Source organism: Thunnus thynnus, chromosome 5 (genome assembly GCF_963924715.1).
Source record: "Thunnus thynnus chromosome 5, fThuThy2.1, whole genome shotgun sequence".
In the NCBI taxonomy this organism is placed as follows: Eukaryota; Metazoa; Chordata; class Actinopteri; order Scombriformes; family Scombridae; genus Thunnus; species Thunnus thynnus.
In genome coordinates this window covers 3,941,882-3,957,735 of record NC_089521.1, presented here as the reverse complement: position 1 = coordinate 3,957,735, position 15,854 = coordinate 3,941,882, and positions in this window count along the sequence as shown.

Genomic DNA, 15,854 nt, shown 5'->3' with positions numbered 1-15,854 from the left:
ATTTACACAGCTACACAGTAACAGTCATGTTCATTCTCCCTTTTCCCTCTCTGTCTCTCTCCTGCTCTTGTTTACTGAAGAATATGGAAGGTAAATGTCAAGTATGTCATTTCTCACTGTCTCACCCTCTTCTCTTCTATCACTCTACCTGTCCATCTTTCTTCCTATTACACCTCTTCACATGTTGTCTCATGTTCAGTTTCCCTTCTATAGTTTAAAGATTTTCTTACATCTCTTTCTCTATTGCTCTCTATGAGTCTCATTATCTGTCCTCTCTGTTTATACTTCTGTCTCTTTCTGTTTTTATCTTTTTCTTAGTACATTCCCAGTTTGTCCTTCTGTTAATAATTACCAGTCTCTCTTTTCTCTCCCCATTTATCTGTCATCTTCACTATGTCTTGATCTCCTTCCCTCTCCCTGTCCTCCTCTTCCACTCTTAATGTATCTCTTGCTGAATCTTGGCAACTCTCATACGCTCTTCATTTTCGTCTGTCTGGCTATCCTCCTTTTCTTCCTGCATATAAAATTATCTCTTGCTCCCGCTCGCTCATTCTCTTTTGGCAGGCCCATATGCTTTGAGCCACAGAGAACCACTCTGCACATGTCTTTTTTTTTTTTTTCTTTTTATTGGAAAAGCAGACATCGAGAGAGAAACACTGGCTCACTGCTTATATCACATCACATCAGTGCAATGTGATACTGAGAGACAGATTATTGGTCGCAGTGGACTGATATGAGCAATGTTCCATTGCTTATGTCAGCTAGAGCATAACATTGATAATATATTAGTTTTATGTATTTGCTTAAATATACAGTGAGGTACTGTGTGTTCCAGTCAATGATAAAGTGGTAAAAAAAGGTCACTGAACCATTTCAATCACTTGTGTAATATGTGCATTTGTCTTGTCATATTTATACTCCTGTCAGTAATGCATATGAAGCCCCTGACCCACGTATTGCAGCTTTCCAATTTCTTAGGAATGATACATAAATAAATGATAAATTCACCTCTGAAAATATGACCTTAGCTTACTTATCAAAATTCCAAAACTCAACTTAAGGGCCCACATACACACACTCCAACTAATTTAAAAAGTAGTGTCCTTTATCAATAAAAGAATGCTGAGTCATAGCCTGGAAGTGAAGCAGCTTCAAACAAAAGGCTGCCTCACTTGCAAGTGCAAGCTACCAAAATAAAACTATCACATGTAATATTAGTTTGTACTCACAAGTTGATTGAATGTCACCATAAACCAAAGTATCAGACAAACAAACATTTTGACCTGCTGGTGGTGATAGATGAAAAGTCAGGGTATCATCACAGTGATGACAATTCATCTTGAGGGGAACATGAATGTCTGAACTAAAGTTCATGGCAGTACATCCAATAGTTGTTGAGACATTTCACTGAAAACCACGAATGTGAACCTCGTGTTGGTGCTAGAGGAAACATCAGGGGATCACCAAAGTCCCTAGGGTTTATCTTCAGGGCACCGTACATGGCCATCTATCCAGTAGCAGTAAAACACAGTAAACATGTATTTTACTGCCAAATCTTTCAATAGTTTCCTGTTCTAAATCCAGCATAAACTGCTGATAACACCAAAATGAACTAATATTATACATTTAAAACATTAAACATTTTAAATATTATTTATTCATCCTTGGTTTTTTACTTATTTATCTCTGTCTACAAATGAAATTTCTGACTGGGATACATATACTATGAAATGAGGTCATACAGATTTTAGCTTGAAATGGAAGTCTTCATTACTTGTTATAGTGCTTAATTTGTTCTTTAAGAGAATGAAACACTGAAATCTGAGTTTCACAGTCTAATTAGAGATCATACATTTACATACCTAACAAATATGTGCTTTTCACCTTATAATAGAAGTTAATTAGAGCAAGTGTTTGCAAACTACTTCAAGTGAGATACTGTTAAGTGCTCACACACATAGTGCACCTGAATGCAGCCTTGGTTAACAACTACTCTGTTCCTTGATCTCAGTGAATATTATTAAACCTTTTTCCCATTGTCCTTGTTTTTGCAGCAAGACATCAGCACAGATCATAACACCATCACAGAAAACCCTACTTGTTTTCTCAACTGATTTGCTTCATTAACTTTTTTCCCTTTTCCATTGGATGAGTCACAACTGGAGGGATGAAGTCAAATCTGGTGTGCAGTTTCCACCTAATTGGGAATTAGTGACCTAGTGTAGCAGAGCTGATAAATGCCATATTAAAGAAGTTAATGAGAGTTGACAGAAACCAGTGTTGATCATTCAGACCATGATCACTGTGTCACACTGAACCAGAGGCATATCCTCTTCACACATACACACACATACATCTGTACTAGGACATACACACACATGAGCATTCACATGGATCACTGATACTGTGCATGCACACATATCCATATTTGTGTTGTACTTGTCTATTTACTTGCATTTATTTGCCATTCCCTAAATATGTTGTTAGCCTTGTCTGTAGGTTATATTTTGATAAATGTACAGTGGATACTTTTTCAGCATGGTCACTTGCCAGGCAACAACTCATAAATATTTTTATTGATATTCAGGGGCTAAATACTATGTATAAATATGAAGTGAATCTTTATATTGGCCTTTACGCAGCCCGTCAGTTCTTCCTGTGTCTGAAACAGGCTGTTTTAGCTCCTGTCTCTTTAAGGCTGTGGAGGCTAGGTAAACAAACAGCAGTAGTGGGATTTCACTACTTTTTTTCATTCTTTTCTCAAAATGTCAACTTGTCAAATACATCCACACATGTTGGAGCCCGAATCCAACCCGAAATATGCAAGTGGACAACAAGGAACAACCTTGGCAACAAAGTCTACCAAGGAGGGCCGTTTGTGGGCATGTGTGAACAATCTGATGTCAGCACAAGGAGGAAGTAGAGGTAACAGTGCAAATGAAGTATTCAGAACTGGCTGAAGCCCAGGCCTTTAACCTGCAGGGTAATTTTGACACATGTTCACCTCATGTCTTGGAACTTTGATCATGTTTAATATACACATCCAACATCACACCAGGTATAAAATAACAAAAAGCATGATATGTCCCCTTTAATGCTTGATGACACTGAAACTACTTACAGCGCTTTTTAGTGAACTACTGTAGCTGGCAACTCATTGGCTAATGTACTAGCAAGCGGGGAACATACTAACGTTATTCAGTCATGATATTTCTCTGAGCTTCTATTTTCTCTGTAAAGAGCCATTTTTTCCCCTGACTCTTTGTTCTTTTGGTTTTACAACATTTCATTCACTTACTGAGGATAGGAAAAAAGTTCTCTGAGCTAGCAAGTTTGCTCACTCTCAGTTAACTAGTGCTAACTGTCGGTAAGCTCATCAGGTCAGTCTATAACAGGAAAATAAGCTCAGTTTATTCAAGATATGTATTTGTACCATCAACTCCTATTTCTTTCTGCAAACCATTTCTATGTTATTGAGCAGTTTATACTTCAACAAGGTTAAATAAAAGTGGCTGGTGCGACACAGCTAATAAGGTACAGTTTTTTCCTTCATTTTGAACTCTTTGGTTCCCTGTTCCTTCAAAGGTCAGCACTGGAAAATTTGCACAAATTTGCACGTCAAAGTTCACCATGCAAAAAATTAGCACAGATGATTTTGCCAGGAAATGTTTCTTCATTCGAGTGTTAATCTAGAACATTGATAAGGTCACTGGGTCAGAGTCACACAGTTATCTGAAAGTTATGCACATCCTCTGACAAATCAGTATCAAATATTATCCATGGTGATGGTATACCTGGACTCTATAGAATATTAAATGGATAAGACACATACAGAGACTCTGAATCACTATGAATGTTACCCTGGATACATAAGGCTGTTTGCTTAGTGGTCAAGGAAATGTTCAGTACATGTGAGCAGTGGCTTTGAGGCTTTGAGAACTTGTCATGTGTAGGTGAGCATGTGAGTTAGAGCGCAGGTGGGATCTATTGTATGCTTTTCTGTTTTACATTAAGCAGCCTGTCTTTTCACAGAGATGGAGTGACAGACAAATAGGACAAGGAAAGAAGAGAGGTGAAAGATCAAAGACATAGAGAGAGAAAGCGTGTGTGTTTCTGTGCATGTGTGTGTGAGTAACTGAGAGGCAGAGTGATTGGGACTCAGAGAGAGAGAGAGTGAGATGCTATCATTGACAAATGAGGGTGAAAGGGAGAAAAACTTCAGCAGATGGTCACTCAGCATCAGCCTGTCTGCACTCCTCCCTGTCAACTCTTCTCATCTTCTTGTCAGTAAATCTGCCCGTGCTCTTCAGCGTCCACCTCTGATGTCACTGATCACCATGACACACATTTCTCTCCATATAAAGAAACATACAGTACAACATTTTGCAAGTGGCTGTGCTGTGGTCTTGAGAAATCTGTTTTATTCATTTTAAATCAGTTTGACTATATTTGTGAATGTTACAAAGCTCTGCAGGCGTCTGGGGTAAGTATTTTTGATAAATTATTTCTTTCAATTAATAATTCATGCTCTCAAATTGCTGATTAGCAATATGTACACTAATTGCTTAAATCATTCTCTTAAATCAATAATTTGTACCCTCAGTATACCTAATTCCTTCCCTCCACTTACTTCACCCATGTCAGATGTTATCACTCAATTAAATGATCGTTAATCAATGGTTATCGGCCTGATAGATATGGGTTAGAGGGGGCCTGCTACACCTACTAGTAGGTGCATATCAACCTGCTGGAATAAGACTGTGGCACCTACCAGTAGGTAATATGCTGCTATGTTATGTTACACTACAAAATAATAATGTTTTACGGTGTGACATTGCTGTGGTTAAGGTCTGGTTAGGTTTAGGCACAAAAACCACTTTGTTGGAGTTAGGAAATTATTATGGTTTGGGTTAAAATGATCACTTAAAATGTGGTTAAACGTGGCAACCATCAGTTATGAATGCAGTAAAATGCGGTAAATATCCTGACGGAGGTGAATAGTAGTCTCGAACTGCTGTCTCTTGTTTGCAACTTCACATGTTGCCAGCTAAATATCCAGTCATCCACCCCGACCTGCCCTCTCCTAATAAGTGAAAAATCATCTTATCAAGTTATCTTATATTGATGTCAGCTGAAATACGTCACTTCCCCAGGTCATAATTACTACAGCTGCTAGATGGTGTCTGTAATTCAAAGATGACCTCCACTTTACCAATGAATGATAAGCTACCAATGAATGATAAGTAGCTCTGAACCTACTAGCAGGTGTAGCAGGCCCCTTCCAACCCATATCTATGAGGCTGCATTACATCTGTAATAGTTTTACTGCAGAATACTGTTATCCTGTAAAATACATTATAAAGATAGCAATGATAACAGAATTACTACAAGAGAGACAAGTATTTAAGTTCATTTATTGTTTATTAATTTAAGTCCTGAGTTTCTTGAGATATAGTTTAGCTTGTGGTGTTACCATACTCACCTTGCTTTCGAGGAGACAAAGGGGAAGTCACCCAGCAACTTCCTGCTTTCACTGGTGATGTCAGAAAGAACTGACATCACCAGTGATGGGATGGACCAAGTATGGGGTTCAATATTTATGCGATTCTTACTTATTTTGGCTTATGATGAGGACTATGCTGTGGATAATCTGTTTGTGTAAACAATGCTAACTGATACAAGTAGCATTGTTGTTTACCTGTTATAGGTGGGAGACTGAAACACCCCTGCAAGAAATATGGTTCTGCCTAGATTGATTGGAGGACTTATTTAAGAGGTGAGATGTTGGTTTGAGAGAACAGAAAGGAAAGAGGATGTCCATGTAGCTGTGTGCATGTGATCATGCTGAAGTTTGTTGAGTTTTCTTGAGTTAAGCCACTTAAGATTCGTTTGGTTTTCTTTTCTTTTTTTTTTCTTTTTTTTTGGAGAAATTGGTTTCAGTTACACTGGTTGGCATAAATAACATTTTTTTAGTAATTGAACAAGACTCTGAATCTGCTTCCTATCACCTCTCTTGACACTCTGGCTAAGCTTCCTCACACCACACCATTTCAGATTCTCTCATAGTCCTTTTTTGTGTGAGTCAACTAAAACAATACTTTTAGTATATATCTGTCCACAACATCAGTGTTTTAGGAAGATAAGCAAATTGAGTTGTTTTGTTTTGTTTTTTTAGTTTGGCTAATTGGCTCTGGACTTGTATTAGTCAAGTTCTAGTCAACTTATTTGGAAGCATGTAATTTAACCGGAGAGAAAACGAGATGGGAATGTCAATAGTTTTGCAGGTATTTGGAAAAAATTAAATTTTGACCAGATGATCGTGCTACAGGAAAAGTTAGGGGACTGTTATTGCAATTCATCCTCCATCCATCAGCTGTACAATGCTATGCATCTTTATGGCAATCCATCCCATAGTTGTCAAGATATTTTTATTAAAAACCACAAACATGAATAGTATTCATGCATTCATAGTAGCACTAAAGGAAACATTAGGGGGATCCCCAAAGTCAGTAGTACACATTGTCTTGGAACAATGAATGTCTGTACAAAATTTTACACCAGTCTATATTGTTGATATAAAGATATTGCACTGAAGAAGTGAAAACTTTCACCTGCTGATGGCGTTAGATGAAGAGTCAGGGGATCACCAAGGTCATTCAGATTCATCCTCTGCTCACCATGGACATCTGTACCAAATTTCATGGCAATGCATCCCATAATTGTTGAGAAATTCAATGACATGAATGACCAGATTTCATGTCAATACCTCCAATAATTGAATACTATATACTATCATGAGTAAAAGTAATCAAACCAACCAAACACACACACATGCCACATTCCACATCCAAAGCTTACTCGTCCTCCCTGTACATAACCTATGATTCTGTGCATGCTTTCACAAACAAGGACACTGCATGAGAAAAATAGTTGCAGTAACAAAGTTCTTGCCAACAATTAAACCTCACACATACACACATACACAAACACAACAGCAACCTCCTTTCTGCTTCCTTATATTGCTTCTCTCTATTGAAGCCAAGGTCACTTCTCAATGGAACCATCATATGTGTTTGTTGACAAGAGATGCTGGGTTCCACATGCAGCTTTGTGTGTGACTGTGTATGCGTGTGTTCAGATATTCTATTTTTCTCATATAATATACCTTACCTTCTATCTTACAATGAAGCCCTTTATAGGTGCATTCATAACCTTTCACCTCTTTATAATAAATATCATATCTTTATCACAGCAATAACCACCTCAAAATCAATGTCTATGCTAGTGTGTCCAGGATTTGTTCTCATTATATGCACAAATGGTCTTTCTGTTGGATGTTTTATGTGTAGGATTTTCTTGAAGTAGACAGTTAAATGTGCTAGAAATCATTTGTCTCATGTTATAAAAATGCTGCCAGGAGCTTTAGACAGCCACAGACAAACTAGTAGCTGCCGAACAGGGTATAACAGTTTGTTTTGCAGCCCGATTCTGTTTGTGTGTTTATACACGGTAGGTGTTACAGATTAGACTTGCATGGTCACAAACTCTGCCCTGCTGATTTCAGTGAAAGTGTTAATCCTTCTGTTTTGATTTTGATGACATCTTTGGTGTTAAGCTGTCATTTATCGAAGCGCTGATAAACAGATGGTATTACGGGTGTCGCTGTGACTTGACAGACAGCAGTGTAAGTCACACAGACTGATCACTCTGACACACTGACCCATGGGCATATAGCCCACACACACACACACACACACAGACACACACACACACCTCCAGATGAATGCAACAACACAGGACCTCACTTGTTAGTCTAACAGTCTTGTGTCTGCTGCAACATATTTTTCCTTGAGCTTTTGTGAATTAAATTTGAGTTTTCTCTCTTTTTGTGCGCAGCCTTGGTGACTATGGCAACTACCCAGGTCATCTTCACTATATGCCGTGTTAATTTGTTTTTGGAAGTGGGAAGTCGAAAGTGGAAAAGGCATCTTCCCAACCCTGATGCATTGATGCTACTACTGATTCCAAGGTTAGAAAAACAGAGAAAAGTGATTGTGAAATTGAAAAATTTGTATCAACAATATTACTTCTATAACTAATAACTGAAGTAATATTATTAAATATATATATATTAAATATATAAAAATACATATGATAAAATATAATAATGGCCAAGGGCCAACATAATGAGTACCTAGTTTTGATAATACTTACTTAAAGAGGACCTATTATGCTCATTTCAGCTCTAAACTTTTATTTTTGGACTCCACTAGAGTAGCTCTGCATAATTCACTGTTCAAAAAATGTATTTACTTATTTATGTTATACCGGCCCTTTATGCAACCCCTCAATATACACAGTTTCTCTTACACTCCATTTTAGCTCCTGTCTCTTTAAGGCCCCCCTCCCGATGAGCCCACTCTGTTCTGATTGGCCAGCTTTATGTATCAGAGTTGTGTAACTTAACTGTCAATGCAAACCAAACATTTCCTGCTTTACTGCTTTGAAAAGCTCAAAAGACTTTTATTGTGAAGAATTTACAGGAAGCAAAAACATGTTCCTCACTGAATTAGCAGAGCTTCATTAGCGGCGCTAAAAATCAGTCGAAACAACAACATGTGGAGCTTTTTCGAGCTTTTAGTTCAGCAGATCAGTTAGAAATAAAGCAGGGAGGAAGAGTACAAGCAGATACAGCCGCAGTGAGATGTTTTATGAAGAGCTGCAGACAACCAGCACACCTCCAAAAGGTAAGCTACTTATTTCACTGTGCTGTGCTGTGTAATGAAGTCGTGGCTACTCCCTGAGTGGAGCAGCGAACTCGCGCACTGTGCATGTAGCAGATGTCCATATAAAGAAATCTGTCACGAAATGACGTCAGCTCGGGCTGAAAGTAGAAAAAAACATTGGAAACGTTCAGAGCAGCCTGAAGCTGGGGCTTTCTGCTCACAGGGATTACTGCTACATACGTTAACTTCATTATGTGACACGTCGGCCACTTTTAACATGAACATCCGATATTGTGACATTACATATATGTCTGAAAATAGGGAAAAGCATAATACCTCCCCTTTAAGTCAGATTTGGATTCCGGCACATTTACTTGTAATGGAGTATTTTATAGGGGTGCACCCGAACACAAATACGTTATTCGGCAAAGCACAAATAGTGGGGGTTTTACGAATATTTGTTTCATACAAATATTTTTAAAATTATTTGTTTTCAGGAAGAAAAAAAAAACCCATGTCAAATACCAGCGCCCATGTTGGTTACATTGCTGTCTCAGTCTCTCTCCTCTGCTCTGGTGTTACGTCTATCAGCAGGTCTCAATGAGGGGAGTCACATCCACCTGCTACATGACGCGCATTTCCTAATTTGGACATCACTATCAGAGTTGGGGGTGTTCCACAGAGATAAAGCTGAGCTACTTACACACGTGAAGTGCTCCCAAGGGACTCTCCATAACTTGTTGTTCCTCTTCTCTTTTCCACAAAGTTAGGTTGTATAAAAAATAGGCAATAAATTAAAAGTGCAAATTATTTTTGAAACTAATACTTGACTGACTGACTGTGTGAGCAGGTATCTTCATTGCTGCTCAAATTCATTGAGAGCAGAACTTTGTCAAATTTAACTGTTTTAACCATTTGCCATAAATTATCAGTTCCTTGATGTAAGTGACTGAAAGCAGGTATTTATTTATTTGAAAAAGTTGTGGATTATTATATTAAACTGCTAAACATTAGAAGTATAAAACAATACATGCCACTCTTCCTCCCTCTTTGCTCTCTTTTATCTCCATCACTCCATTTCCTAGTACACGCCATGTATTCTTTACCTTTTCCTGTTTTCAGTCATTTCTGATTCTGATCCTCTCTGTCCAAAGTTTTTCCCGTTTCTCATCTAGTCTCAATTTGCCTCTGTTCTATCTGTCTTTACCTCTCATCCCTTTTCATCTCTGTCTTTCTCCTGCTCTCTTTCCCCTCACTCTGTTCTCCAGCTGTTCACAGAGCCCTGTGTTTATTTGACATATTGAACTGTTTTGAAGCCAATAACCTTTCAGCATGTCTTGGACAATAAATACTGATGAAGCTTACAGAGGCACACACTCTCACATGTCAAGTGGGATATACATTTTTGAAATATATACATGTATGCATACACCCATATATAACATGCCTGTTCACTCTACATGCATACATGTATGTAGTGATTATAGCTCCAGAGTGGCATATTTTGCATATATCAACCAGTGTTTCCTGCTGTAGGGCTAAATCAGTAATACAGACTAGTGGAAATGTGTGTGTATCATTTTAGTTAAAGTTTTCTAGTCCGTAGTTGAGATCAAATTTTCAAACTTCAAAAACAACCATCATATTATACATTCCTCATAGATAAAAACATAAAGTGCATAAATACAATATATACACATATGTTAAATAAAACTCTTAAAGACATTACACCAGCTTCTGGTATGATTTAATACATCAGATGTTGTTTGTACCTTTTCCAATCACTCATATATTTATACAAAGCTCCTATTCACTGCCTGACACGTGGGTACATTTACAGTATGCTGACTAACATGCTGTAAAAATGGCACAGTAAAATCTTGGCAGTTTTATAGCACCACTGTTTTTAACTGTGAGTCTCTGCATATTGCTCTTTGGCTCCAGCAGCTAGCCACTTAGTGCACAGCTATATATATGTTCATACCCATCTCAATACATTGAAGATATATGTCTATTAAACCATCTTAATCTTCGCTTAAAGAGACCTAATTTTCTATCTTCTTTATATATAATTACCGTTATATTATTCTTTTAAATGTCAAAAGCAGCACCATGTTGAGACCACATGGAGAATGGTAATAATAGATAAAACAGTGACACAATAATGTACTTACTTTTTAGGAATGAATAGTTAGTGTAAGGGATTATACCTCCGTAAACATATTGTAAATTCCTTTTTTTGGGGGGGTCTTGGTCTGTTTGTCGTCTTACCAGGAGTTTGATGGAGGATTGATATCAGTTTAGTCTGTATGTGTCTCAGTTGAGAGACTATCTCAGGACATGTTAGTGTGGTGCTGGAGGTGTGGACAGGCAGCTAGCTTCCACAAAAAGCAAGAGATTTAACACCTGGTAACTCCAGACTTGTCTCTTGCCTGTATACATGTTTCAAGAATTCAAGGATCATTTATTTCACAAGTATAGAGTATAAGGAATTTGCCTTGGTTCAGCTTTCAAAACACACAAATATATTATATTCAATAAAAAATCTAACAAATAACATATAACATAGATACTGTTATGATGACACTGATACGCTGGGTGAAGGAAGGTCTAAAGAAGCAGGTGCAGGGGCAGATAGCACCTGTTATGTGTCTACTTAGCTGGCATCTGGTAGTTGCCATTGGTAAGTCTACATTAAAGAATCACTTGGGTTTTCTTTACAGTCAGAGGAGTGTGTGAGCCCTGTGGCTTCATTATGAGGACAGGACTTTAGGACTGGCAGTAGCCCACAATGTCTTGTTTTTGCAAAACTCGTGTGAGGTTAACTCTTGCAAGATTTGTAAGAAAGTAGTAACTTTAACCTACACCACATTTCAAGTGATCATTTTAACCCAAACCATGATCTTTCCCTAACCCTCACCAAGAGGTTTTTGTGCCTAAACCTAACCAGACCTTCACCACAGTGCTGTCACATCATAAAACAGCGAGACAAGAATATTTTGAAGTGGCTTACAAGAGTTTCGCAAATCTAGGGTTACCATCTGGACACAACCCTAGCCAGGCCAAGTCAAATCAGGCAACATAAGTGAAAACACTTGTGTGGTTGGATCATGGTTGTGTAAAGGCTTCACTTTGTCTGCATCATCATGGTTGAACATTGTCACATTGTTGTCATCTGTCATTATGTGCGGTAAAAATTACCATGGATTTTCATGTGTGACAACAAACTAACATGAATATATGATCAAGCATTTGAACCAAGTTTGAAAATACTCTGAGTAGTTCTGGGTAAGTTCAGTAAGTTAGACTGTATCATTGTCAAGTCCAAAATTAGGAATAACATGAATATCTGAATCTTGCTTTAGGTTGCAATACAAATGAGGCTCACAGGTTAGTCATGTATTTTAAACACAGTTTTCGAACAGTATGACAGTGTGTCTCGGTGCTCCTGCCGTAGATGTATTAATGTCTTCACTGACACAAAAGGGCGCTGTGCCTGCTGTATATCATTACTGTTAACATCTGCATAAATCTAAATAAAGCTCTAATTTGATCTCTCAGCAACCAACAGGTCTGGGTTCAGTTCTGACCTCTCTCTCTCCCTGGGGTCTATAGCCTGCTGTAGATTAGCATAAATGAATGATGATTGTGAATATGTGGCAAATATGCAAATGAGCTAATTACGATTGATCAGCTGATTGATTGGTGTTGTCTCCACTGGTACCAACCGCCCCTGCGTGCTGCTTTCTGTCTCTTTGCAAATAGACCTTCCATTCCCACGGCAACGGCTTGTCATGACAGATGTTGGTGATTGACAAGTGTATAGGCAGGGCCAGAGGTTAGTGATGGCTGTGTGTGTGTGTGTGTGTGTGTGTGTGTGTGTGTGTGTGTGTCTATACCCTAGCACACCTGTTCATCGGATGAATATAGAAAAAGATGAAATAGAGCAATTATATGATCAGAATATGTTTAGGAACATCAGAGAACATCAGGAAAATGTCTTTGTATGTGTTTTAATCTTTTATGCTGCTGCCATGTCACCTGCACTCATGCACACACACACACACACACATACTCACATACGCATACACGTGAAAGCTAAACACACGTGAAAACCTCTGTCTTTCACACTGACGCATTCAATCTGCAGAGGCTTTTGAATCTTTCAAGGGCACACCTGAACATGTGCCCACACACACACGCACACATACGCACACACACACACACACAAGCATACTCATATGCACAGTGTATCTCCTACGGTCTCTCTCTCTCATATCCCCCATTTATGCACTTTCTCTTTTGCACACACACCATCTCATCCTCTCTCTCTCCCAGGCCAGAGGAGAAGCTGGGCCAGTGTCTAGTCGTGGCCTGACAGTGTAGGGAGGGCCACAGAGGTGAGTGGGAGTTGATTGAGTTTGCTCAGCTACAGCCCATGGGACTGCAGACAATATTACAGGACTCACACTCTCACCTGCGCACATACACACACACATACACACGCACCTGAAGAGTGGCCAGCTACTACACACTCAATTTAATCAGGGCTTATGTCTATGGAAGTGAGCATATGTGACCTCCTCTGTTTATGCGCCTTCCTCTCCTGCCTGCCTCACTGTCTTTCTATCCGTCTATCAATGTATCATTCTGTCTGTCACATGGCTTCCTGATTCTTTCTCTCTCTTACTTCCTGTCTTTGTTACATCTTACCTCTCTCACACTCACCATATCTATCACTGCCTGTCTGCTTATCAGACATGACAGAGTGCACAGTTTTGCATGAGGTGAGAGCAAAAGTTCAGCAAGTTCTTTTGTAAATTGTCTAGATAGATTTAATATAGACAAGAGTTGAAGCTTCCAGGTCTTGAAGGATTATTCTGATGTCTTACAACTTGTTTTTGTAGTTTTTTTGCCAATGTTCTTATATCTGCAGTAATAACATTGTACTTGCAAACGTCATTACTGATATTAAGGGACACGGTGATATAGCTTAGAAGAAGTCAGATGAGCATACAGGTTTCAACCAAACTCCAAGATTAACTAAACCAGTTCATCTTTGACTTATGGTACTTGCAGTTGTTGTGTACAATATCTAAACGTGGCATTAGAAAATCAATAAATTATTTAATTTCCAAATCTTCAGACATTTTTCCAAATACATGTTTTTTTCATCTCTGTGGTTTCATCTCTGTGATGCTCTCCCTTTTCCATCTCATCATCTCTGTGGTGTTCTCCTTCTTCCACCTCGTCATCTTTGCCTCTCACCTTTTCACCTCCCTGTTGTTCTCTTTCTATCACCAGTTCTCCTGATGTATCTCTCAATTCATCATGGTAGAAAAAAACTGGTGATGTCACCCTTCCTCTTCATTTTTACTCATGTCTCCCACAAGATTCAGAGTGACTTGATGTTTTTCTTTTAACAGTTTCATTATTAATAATGATGTACAACTTAACACTGAATGTGGAAGAAAGTTTGAGTTGATGCGTGTTGTTTTTCAGTTACTGCCTGTTTCAACCTCCTGCATGCCCCTCAATGTTTCCCAACAGACTTCTGAAATAAGATTCAAAGTGATAAGTAATTATGTCAATGCAAGTTTTCTTTAAGGGTTTAAATTGGCTCCTAGGTAGAGACCTACATATAAAGACAGTATTCACAAATTATGTCACTTACACTCTGTGAAGCCACACATAGTGTTACTAATGATCCAAGATATCCAGTGTTTATCCAGTGATGCCGATGAAAGGGCAAAAGTCATTTTCTCTGAGCTTCAATTTAAAAATGTGGTGCAAGTGCTCTCAGGTACTAAGCTTTGAATGAACTGTCACTGCATTTCTGACTAATGTGGCTTTGTGTTTGGGACTTGGATCAAGTGATTTTAGTGCTTTTTAAACTGGGTGCTTTTGTATGTAACACTTGCTTGACTGATCTGAAATTTGGACATGTCTGCAGAATGAGCAGTTTCAGAGAAGTTGGTAGCTGCAGGCAATCTGGAGACACTTGTAAGCACCGGTGAATATTTGGGTTTTGTCAGGTTTAATCCATCCCTCACACAATCAAACAAGAGTAACTAAACAAAACACGCTTCACCAAAACAACCCTGAAACTATCCATCTGCGGCCGTTCTGTATTTCTACTGGAGGACGTTGGCAACCCTACACACACATTTAGCTGGGAAAAAAAAGTCATCAGCAGTCATTACGTGCAGCTGGAACAAGGAGAGGCTGCACAGAAAGCTGTGGGAGCTCCTGCCCGCTGCAGGGACGGCTAGCGGCAGCATACATGGCTCTGATAGGAGTCTACGGGGAGCATCATCTCTTGCTGCATTTGCTTGCGCACAGACATCGGAGTTTCCCTCTTGTAAATTTTCAGTGAGCTACAACTTTTCATGTATATATTTTTTAATTAGATTGTCCAAAACTTGGTTGTCTGCTGGGGTGGAAAGGCATTTTTTAGGGCTGGCAGCTGCCGCCCCATGCCACCAAGGTAGATCTGCCCCTATATGTAATAAACGTTGTTGCTGTTGTAGCGGATCACAAGGTAGCCACGCCCTGAAGCATAGGCTGCTTTATCATCTATTTATTTAGTACAACCAAACACTGAACAAGACTACGATTACGAAACCTAACCAATATTATCACAGGGGTAGCGACTTGTAAGTCACAACGTAGCCACGCCCTAAAGCATATCCTGCTTTATCATCAAATTTAAATTAAATGGGACCATAATTTACAAAATGAACGTCATGCTGTATTGAAGACGACTTGAAATTATCAGTTGAGACAATAAACTCATTAGGAAAATGTTTACTGAGCTGATAAATCAAATGAGAAGTAGGGTCATTTTCTCATAGACTTCTGTACAATCCGACTTCTTTTTAGAGCCAGTGGAGTCGCCCTCTAATGGCCATTACAGAGAATGCAGGCTTAAGGCACTTCGGCATTGGTTTAACTTTTCAGACCTGGAACTACCTGCTTGGTTCATACAAGCATTAATATTTACATACAAGTAGTCATGTGATGCATTGTATTGTCAAGTATTGATTATTGCTTCTTTAAAGTTGAATTAATTTTATTCATTAGGGAACAAAAACCAAAGAAGAGTGCTCTGATGCTAGCAAGACTATT